This window comes from Oncorhynchus mykiss, chromosome 3, assembly GCF_057628025.1.
Source record: "Oncorhynchus mykiss isolate SJ-2025 chromosome 3, ASM5762802v1, whole genome shotgun sequence".
NCBI classification, from domain to species: domain Eukaryota; kingdom Metazoa; phylum Chordata; class Actinopteri; order Salmoniformes; family Salmonidae; genus Oncorhynchus; species Oncorhynchus mykiss.
The window spans coordinates 97,621,331-97,629,981 of record NC_143024.1 but is presented as its reverse complement, the minus strand read 5'-3'; the positions used below and the strand labels follow the sequence as shown (position 1 = coordinate 97,629,981).

The 8,651-nt window shown below is 51.9% G+C and overlaps 1 protein-coding gene across 9 annotated transcripts in view; it reads right to left on the bottom strand.

Moving 5' to 3' along the window:
- Positions 1-1,020: 1,020 nt before the first annotated feature.
- The window catches only part of LOC110518240 (neurexophilin-2-like), a 166,837-nt gene continuing 159,206 nt past the window's right edge, over positions 1,021-8,651 (bottom strand). For 6 of the 9 annotated variants that reach the window (XM_036975377.2, XM_090230513.1, XM_090230511.1 and 3 more), the window contains one exon: positions 1,021-8,547. The gene's annotated coding sequence lies outside the window, so the exon portion shown is untranslated. The remainder of the gene's footprint in view (positions 8,548-8,651) is intronic. The other 3 variants (XM_090230516.1, XM_090230512.1, XM_090230518.1) reach the window with 3 other exon arrangements.

Here is an 8,651-nt window from a genome sequence, read left to right as displayed (position 1 = left end):
GTAGAGAGGGTTCCTGATGGACAAAACAGAATATAGTAGTGTAGAGAAGGTTCCTGATGTGCATAACATGGTAGTGTAGAGAGGGTTCCTGATGGACAGAACATGGTAGTGTAGAGAGGGTTCCTGATTGACAGAACAGAACATGGTAGTGTAGAGAGGGTTCCTGATTACAGAACAGAGCAGAACATGGTAGTGTAGAGAGGGTTCCTGATGGGCAGAACAGAACATGGTAGTGTAGATGGGGTTCCTGATGGGCAAAACAGAACATGGTAGTTTAGAGAGGGTTCCTGATGGACAGAACAGAACAGAACATGGTAGTGTAGAGAGGGTTCCTGATGGACAGAACAGAATATGGTAGTGTAGAGAGGGTTCCTGATGGACAGAACAGAATATGGTAGTGTAGAGAGTGTTCCTGATGGGCAGAACATGGTAGTGTATAGAGGGTTCCTGGTGGACAGAACAGATCATTGTAGTGTAGAGAGGGTTCCTGATGGACAGAACAGAACACTGTAGTGTAGAGAGGGTTCCTGAAGGGCAGAACAGAACATGGTAGTGTAGAGAGGTTTCCTGATGGTTAGAACAGAACATGGTAGTGTAGAGAGGGTTCCTGAAGGGCAGAACAGAACATGGTAGTGTAGAGAGGTCTCCTGATGGGCAGAACAGAACATGGTAGTATAGAGAGGGTTCCTGATGGACAGAACAGAAGATGGTAGTGTAGAGTGGGTTCCTGATGGACAGAACATGTTAGTGTAGAGAGGGTTCCTGATGGACAGAACATGGTAGTGTAGAGAGGGTTCCTGATGGACAGAATAGATCATGGTAGTGTAGAGAGGGGTCCTGATGGGCAGAACATGGTAGTGTAGAGTGTTCCTGCAGGGGAGATATGGAGACTATCACCTCTCTTCTGGACACATATCTATAGCAAATCAAATAAATCATAGAAATGTAGACTTTAAAAACGTTTATACCATTAATACACATTTTCATAGTTTATAGTAAGCCGAACCAATTCCATCGCACAGTTCAATTCATGTTTAATTAATGTCATAAAAACCAAAATAGATTTTACAGACAATTTTTACATTTAATTTTAATAAAATACATTCCTATTAAAGTTTTAAATTAACATTTAAGTTACACAATGCACATAACATATTTTACAGAACAATAACTAGAAACAAGATTAAGCAAATCTCTGCATCTCTGCAATAAATATCAATGTTGCTACATTTAATAGATGTTACTGGCAAACACCAAAACTAAGGAACAATTAATATCTATATTAATACATTTATGGAAAATAGAAAGCAATTGAGATTTTTTTAAGCCATATGTAAACTCGTATAGTTTTATCTTTGCTGAAACATACACATATTGAACAATTCACATGGATTAGAACTAAAACATTAACATAGATTAAATTAGATTCAGTTCGCTCATTATAATACAGTTCTTGTCATTTGTATATTATTAGAGTTTAATTTACAGTTTTAAGACATCAGAAACATAACTCTTTCTTTCCAACTCAATCAACATGTCTTTGACTCCAGTGATTGACATGCATTACATGAGGTGAGAGGCTGTAGCAGCCTCTGGATATGTATGAGCTAACATGACACGAGACATTTCAAATATTTGGAACCTGAGAATCCTAATGATCTGTCCCAAATGTTTGTCCCCATGTGACGTTTCATTGATAACGACCTAATACGGTGCAGAGCAATCCATTTGGCTGCTGGTGAGCAAGAAGACCCACAGCTCTGCTAAAACGATTGACAACTGTGTGCAGTTTTCAAGGGATTGTTAAAAAAAAAAATTAAGAATTTTATTTAACTAGGCAAGTCAGTTAAGAACGCCTTCTATTTACAGTGACGGCCTAGGAACAGTGGGTTAACTGCCTTGTTCAGGAGCAGAACGACAGATTTTTACCTTGTCAGCTCGGGGATTCAACATGCAACCTTTTGGTTACTGGCCCAACGCTCTAAACCACTAGGCTACCTGCCTCCCCAACACTCTAACCACTAGGCTACCTGCCTCCCCAACACTCTAACCACTAGGCTACCTGCCTCCCCAACAATCTAACTACTAGGCTACCTGCCGCCCCTACACTCTAACCACTAGACTACCTGCCTCCCCTACACTCTAACCACAAGGCTACCTGCCTCCCCAACGCTCTAACCACTAGGCTACCACTTCCTCCCCAACGATCTAACCACTAGGCTAACTGCCGCCCCTACACTCTAACCACTAGGCTATCTGCCTCCCCAACACTCTAACAACTGGGCTATCTGTCTCCCCTACACTCGAACCACTAGGCTACCTACCTCCCAAACACTCTAACCATTAGGCTACCTGCCTCCCCAACGTTCTAACCACTAGGCTACCTGCCGCCCCATTGCTCTAACCACGAGGTTACCTGCCGCTCTAACCACTAGGCTACCTGCCACTCTAACCACGAGGTTACCTGCCGCTCTAACCATTAGGTTACCTGCCGCTCTAACCATTAGGTTACCTGCCGCTCTAACCACTAGGCTACCCGCCGCTCTGACCACTAGGCTACCTGCCGCTCTAACCACTAGGCTACCTGCCGCTCTAACCACTAGGTTACCTGCCGCTCTAACCACTAGGCTACCTGCCGCTCTAACCACTAGGCTACCTGCCGCCCCTACAATCTAACCACTAGACTACCTGCCTCCCCTACACTCTAACCACAAGGCTACCTGCCTCCCCAACGCTCTAACCACTAGGCTACCACTTCCTCCCCAACGATCTAACCACTAGGCTACCTGCCGCCCCTACACTCTAACCACTAGGCTATCAGCCTCCCCAACACTCTAACCACTAGGCTATCTGTCTCCCCTACACTCGAACCACAAGGCTACCTGCCTCCCCAACGCTCTAACCACTAGGCTACCTGCCGCCCCTACACTCTAACCACTAGGCTATCTGCCTCCCCAACGCTCTAACCACTAGGCTACCTGCCTCCCCTACACTCTAACCACAAGGCTACCTGCCTCCCCAACGCTCTAACCACTAGGCTACCTGCCTCCCCAACGCTCTAACCACTAGGCTACCTGCCGCATCAACGCTCTAACCACTAGGCTACCTGCCTCCCCAACGCTCTAACCACTAGGCTACCTGCCGCATCAACGCTCTAACCACTAGGCTACCTGCCTCCCCTACACTCTAACTACTAGGCTACCTACCTCCCAAACACTCTAACCATTAGGCTACCTGCCTCCCCAACGTTCTAACCACTAGGCTACCTGCAGCCCCATTGCTCTAACCACGAGGTTACCTGCCGCTCTAACCACTAGGCTACCTGCCACTCTAACCACGAGGTTACCTGCCGCTCTAACCATTAGGTTACCTGTCGCTCTAACCATTAGGTTACCTGCCGCTCTAACCACTAGGCTACCTGCCGCTCTGACCACTAGGCTACCTGCCGCTCTAACCACTAGGCTACCTGCCGCTCTAACCACTAGGTTACCTGCCGCTCTAACCACTAGGCTACCTGCCGCTCTAACCACTAGGCTACCTGTCGCTCTAACCACTAGGCTACCTGTCGCTCTAACCACTAGGCTACCAGTCGCTCTGACCACTAGGCTACCTGCCGCTCTAACCACTAGGCTACCTGCCGCTCTGACCACTAGGTTACCTGCCGCTCTGACCAGTAGGCTACCTGCCGCTCTGACCAGTAGGCTACCTGCCGCTCTAACCACTAGGTTAACTGCCGCTCTAACCACTAGGTTACCTGCCGCTCTAACCACTAGGCTACCTGCCGCTCTAACCACTAGTCTACCTGCCTCACCAATGCTCTTACCACTAGGTTACCTGCCTCCCCAATGCTCTTACCACTACACTACCTGCCGCCCCATCGCTCTAACCACGAGGTTACCTGCCGCTCTAACCCCTAGGTTACCTGCCGCTCTAACCACTAGGCTACCTGCCGCTCTAACCACTAGGCTACCTGCCTACCCAATGCTCTTACCACTAGGCTACCTGCCGCCCCAACGCTCTAACCACTAGAATACCTGCCGCTCTAACCCCTAGGTTACCTGCCGCACCAACACTCTAGGTTACCTGCCTCCACAACGCTCTAACCACTAGGTTACCTGCCTCCCCAACGCTCTAACCACAAGGCTACCTACCACCCCAACACTGAAACCACTAGGCTATCTGCCACACCAATGATCTAACCACTAGGTTACCTGCCTTCCCAATGCTCGAACCACTAGATTACCTGCCACCCTAACGCTCTAACCACTAGGCTACCTGCCACCCCAACGCTCTAACCATTAGGCTACCTGCCTCCCCAACGCTCTAACCACTAGGCTACCTACCACCCCAACACTGTAACCACTAGGCTATCTGCCACCCCAACGATCTAACCACTAGGTTACCTGCCTCCCCAACGCTCTAACCACTAGGTTACCTGCCACCCCAACGCTCTAACAATTATGCTACCTGCCTCCCCAACGCTCTAACCACTAGGCTACCTGCCTCCCCAACGCTCTAACCACTAGGCTACCTGCCGCATCAACGCTCTAACCACTAGGCTACCTGCCTCCCCAACGCTCTAACCACTAGGCTACCTGCCGCATCAACGCTCTAACCACTAGGCTACCTGCCTCCCTTACACTCTAACCACTAGGCTACCTGCCTCCCCAACGCTCTAACCACTAGGCTACCTGCCGCATCAACGCTCTAACCACTAGGCTACCTGCCTCCCCAACGCTCTAACCACTAGGCTACCTGCCGCATCAACGCTCTAACCACTAGGCTACCTGCCTCCCTTACACTCTAACTACTAGGCTACCTACCTCCCAAACACTCTAACCATTAGGCTACCTGCCTCCCCAACGTTCTAACCACTAGGCTACCTGCCGCCCCATTGCTCTAACCACGAGGTTACCTGCCGCTCTAACCACTAGGCTACCTGCCACTCTAACCACGAGGTTACCTGCCGCTCTAACCATTAGGTTACCTGTCGCTCTAACCATTAGGTTACCTGCCGCTCTAACCACTAGGCTACCTGCCGCTCTGACCACTAGGCTACCTGCCGCTCTAACCACTAGGCTACCTGCCGCTCTAACCACTAGGTTACCTGCCGCTCTAACCACTAGGCTACCTGCCGCTCTAACCACTAGGCTACCTGTCGCTCTAACCACTAGGCTACCTGTCGCTCTAACCACTAGGCTACCAGTCGCTCTGACCACTAGGCTACCTGCCGCTCTAACCACTAGGCTACCTGCCGCTCTGACCACTAGGTTACCTGCCGCTCTGACCAGTAGGCTACCTGCCGCTCTGACCAGTAGGCTACCTGCCGCTCTAACCACTAGGTTAACTGCCGCTCTAACCACTAGGTTACCTGCCGCTCTAACCACTAGGCTACCTGCCGCTCTAACCACTAGTCTACCTGCCTCACCAATGCTCTTACCACTAGGTTACCTGCCTCCCCAATGCTCTTACCACTACACTACCTGCCGCCCCATCGCTCTAACCACGAGGTTACCTGCCGCTCTAACCCCTAGGTTACCTGCCGCTCTAACCACTAGGCTACCTGCCGCTCTAACCACTAGGCTACCTGCCTACCCAATGCTCTTACCACTAGGCTACCTGCCGCCCCAACGCTCTAACCACTAGAATACCTGCCGCTCTAACCCCTAGGTTACCTGCCGCACCAACACTCTAGGTTACCTGCCTCCACAACGCTCTAACCACTAGGTTACCTGCCTCCCCAACGCTCTAACCACAAGGCTACCTACCACCCCAACACTGAAACCACTAGGCTATCTGCCACACCAATGATCTAACCACTAGGTTACCTGCCTTCCCAATGCTCGAACCACTAGATTACCTGCCACCCTAACGCTCTAACCACTAGGCTACCTGCCACCCCAACGCTCTAACCATTAGGCTACCTGCCTCCCCAACGCTCTAACCACTAGGCTACCTACCACCCCAACACTGTAACCACTAGGCTATCTGCCACCCCAACGATCTAACCACTAGGTTACCTGCCTCCCCAACGCTCTAACCACTAGGTTACCTGCCACCCCAACGCTCTAACTATTATGCTACCTGCCTCCCCAACGCTCTAACCACTAGGCTACCTGCCTCCCCAACACTCTAACCACTAGGCTATCTGCCGCCCCAATGATCTAACCACTAGGTTACCTGCCTCCCCAACGCTCTAGGTTACCTGCCTCCACAACGCTCTAACCACTAGGTCACCTGCCACCCCAATGCTCTAACCACTAGGTTACCTGCCTCCCCAATGCTCTAACCACTAGGCTACCTGCCACTCTAACCACTAGGTTACCTGCCGCCCCAACGCTCTAGGTTACCTGCCTCCCCAACGCGCTAGGTTACCTGCCTCCCCAACGCTCTAACCACTAGGTCACCTGCCACCCCAATGCTCTAACCACTAGGCTACCTGCCTCCCCAACGCTCTAACCACTAGGCTGCCTGCCGCCCCAACGCTCTAACCACTAGGCTACCTGCCTCCCCAACGTTCTAACCACTAGGCTACCTGCTGCCCCATCACTCTAACCACTAGATTACCTGCCGCTCTAACCACTAGGCTACCTGCCACTCTAACTACTAGGTTAACTGCCTCCCCAACGCTCTAACCATTAGGCTACCTTTCTCCCCAACGCTCTAACCACTAGGCTACCTGCCTCCCCAACACTCTAACCACTAGGCTACCTGCCTCCCCAACACTCTAACCACTAGGCTACCTGCCTCCCCAACACTCTAACCACTAGGCTACCTGCCTCCCCAACAATCTAACTACTAGGCTACCTGCCGCCCCTACACTCTAACCACTAGACTACCTGCCTCCCCTACACTCTAACCACAAGGCTACCTGCCTCCCCAACGCTCTAACCACTAGGCTACCACTTCCTCCCCAACGATCTAACCACTAGGCTAACTGCCGCCCCTACACTCTAACCACTAGGCTATCTGCCTCCCCAACACTCTAACCACTAGGCTATCTGTCTCCCCTACACTCGAACCACTAGGCTACCTACCTCCCAAACACTCTAACCATTAGGCTACCTGCCTCCCCAACGTTCTAACCACTAGGCTACCTGCCGCCCCATTGCTCTAACCACGAGGTTACCTGCCGCTCTAACCACTAGGCTACCTGCCACTCTAACCACGAGGTTACCTGCCGCTCTAACCATTAGGTTACCTGCCGCTCTAACCATTAGGTTACCTGCCGCTCTAACCACTAGGCTACCTGCCGCTCTGACCACTAGGCTACCTGCCGCTCTAACCACTAGGCTACCTGCCGCTCTAACCACTAGGTTACCTGCCGCTCTAACCACTAGGCTACCTGCCGCTCTAACCACTAGGCTACCTGCCGCCCCTACAATCTAACCACTAGACTACCTGCCTCCCCTACACTCTAACCACAAGGCTACCTGCCTCCCCAACGCTCTAACCACTAGGCTACCACTTCCTCCCCAACGATCTAACCACTAGGCTACCTGCCGCCCCTACACTCTAACCACTAGGCTATCTGCCTCCCCAACACTCTAACCACTAGGCTATCTGTCTCCCCTACACTCGAACCACAAGGCTACCTGCCTCCCCAACGCTCTAACCACTAGGCTACCTGCCGCCCCTACACTCTAACCACTAGGCTATCTGCCTCCCCAACGCTCTAACCACTAGGCTACCTGCCTCCCCTACACTCTAACCACAAGGCTACCTGCCTCCCCAACGCTCTAACCACTAGGCTACCTGCCTCCCCAACGCTCTAACCACTAGGCTACCTGCCGCATCAACGCTCTAACCACTAGGCTACCTGCCTCCCCAACGCTCTAACCACTAGGCTACCTGCCGCATCAACGCTCTAACCACTAGGCTACCTGCCTCCCTTACACTCTAACTACTAGGCTACCTACCTCCCAAACACTCTAACCATTAGGCTACCTGCCTCCCCAACGTTCTAACCACTAGGCTACCTGCAGCCCCATTGCTCTAACCACGAGGTTACCTGCCGCTCTAACCACTAGGCTACCTGCCACTCTAACCACGAGGTTACCTGCCGCTCTAACCATTAGGTTACCTGTCGCTCTAACCATTAGGTTACCTGCCGCTCTAACCACTAGGCTACCTGCCGCTCTGACCACTAGGCTACCTGCCGCTCTAACCACTAGGCTACCTGCCGCTCTAACCACTAGGTTACCTGCCGCTCTAACCACTAGGCTACCTGCCGCTCTAACCACTAGGCTACCTGTCGCTCTAACCACTAGGCTACCTGTCGCTCTAACCACTAGGCTACCAGTCGCTCTGACCACTAGGCTACCTGCCGCTCTAACCACTAGGCTACCTGCCGCTCTGACCACTAGGTTACCTGCCGCTCTGACCAGTAGGCTACCTGCCGCTCTGACCAGTAGGCTACCTGCCGCTCTAACCACTAGGTTAACTGCCGCTCTAACCACTAGGTTACCTGCCGCTCTAACCACTAGGCTACCTGCCGCTCTAACCACTAGTCTACCTGCCTCACCAATGCTCTTACCACTAGGTTACCTGCCTCCCCAATGCTCTTACCACTACACTACCTGCCGCCCCATCGCTCTAACCACGAGGTTACCTGCCGCTCTAACCCCTAGGTTACCTGCCGCTCTAACAAC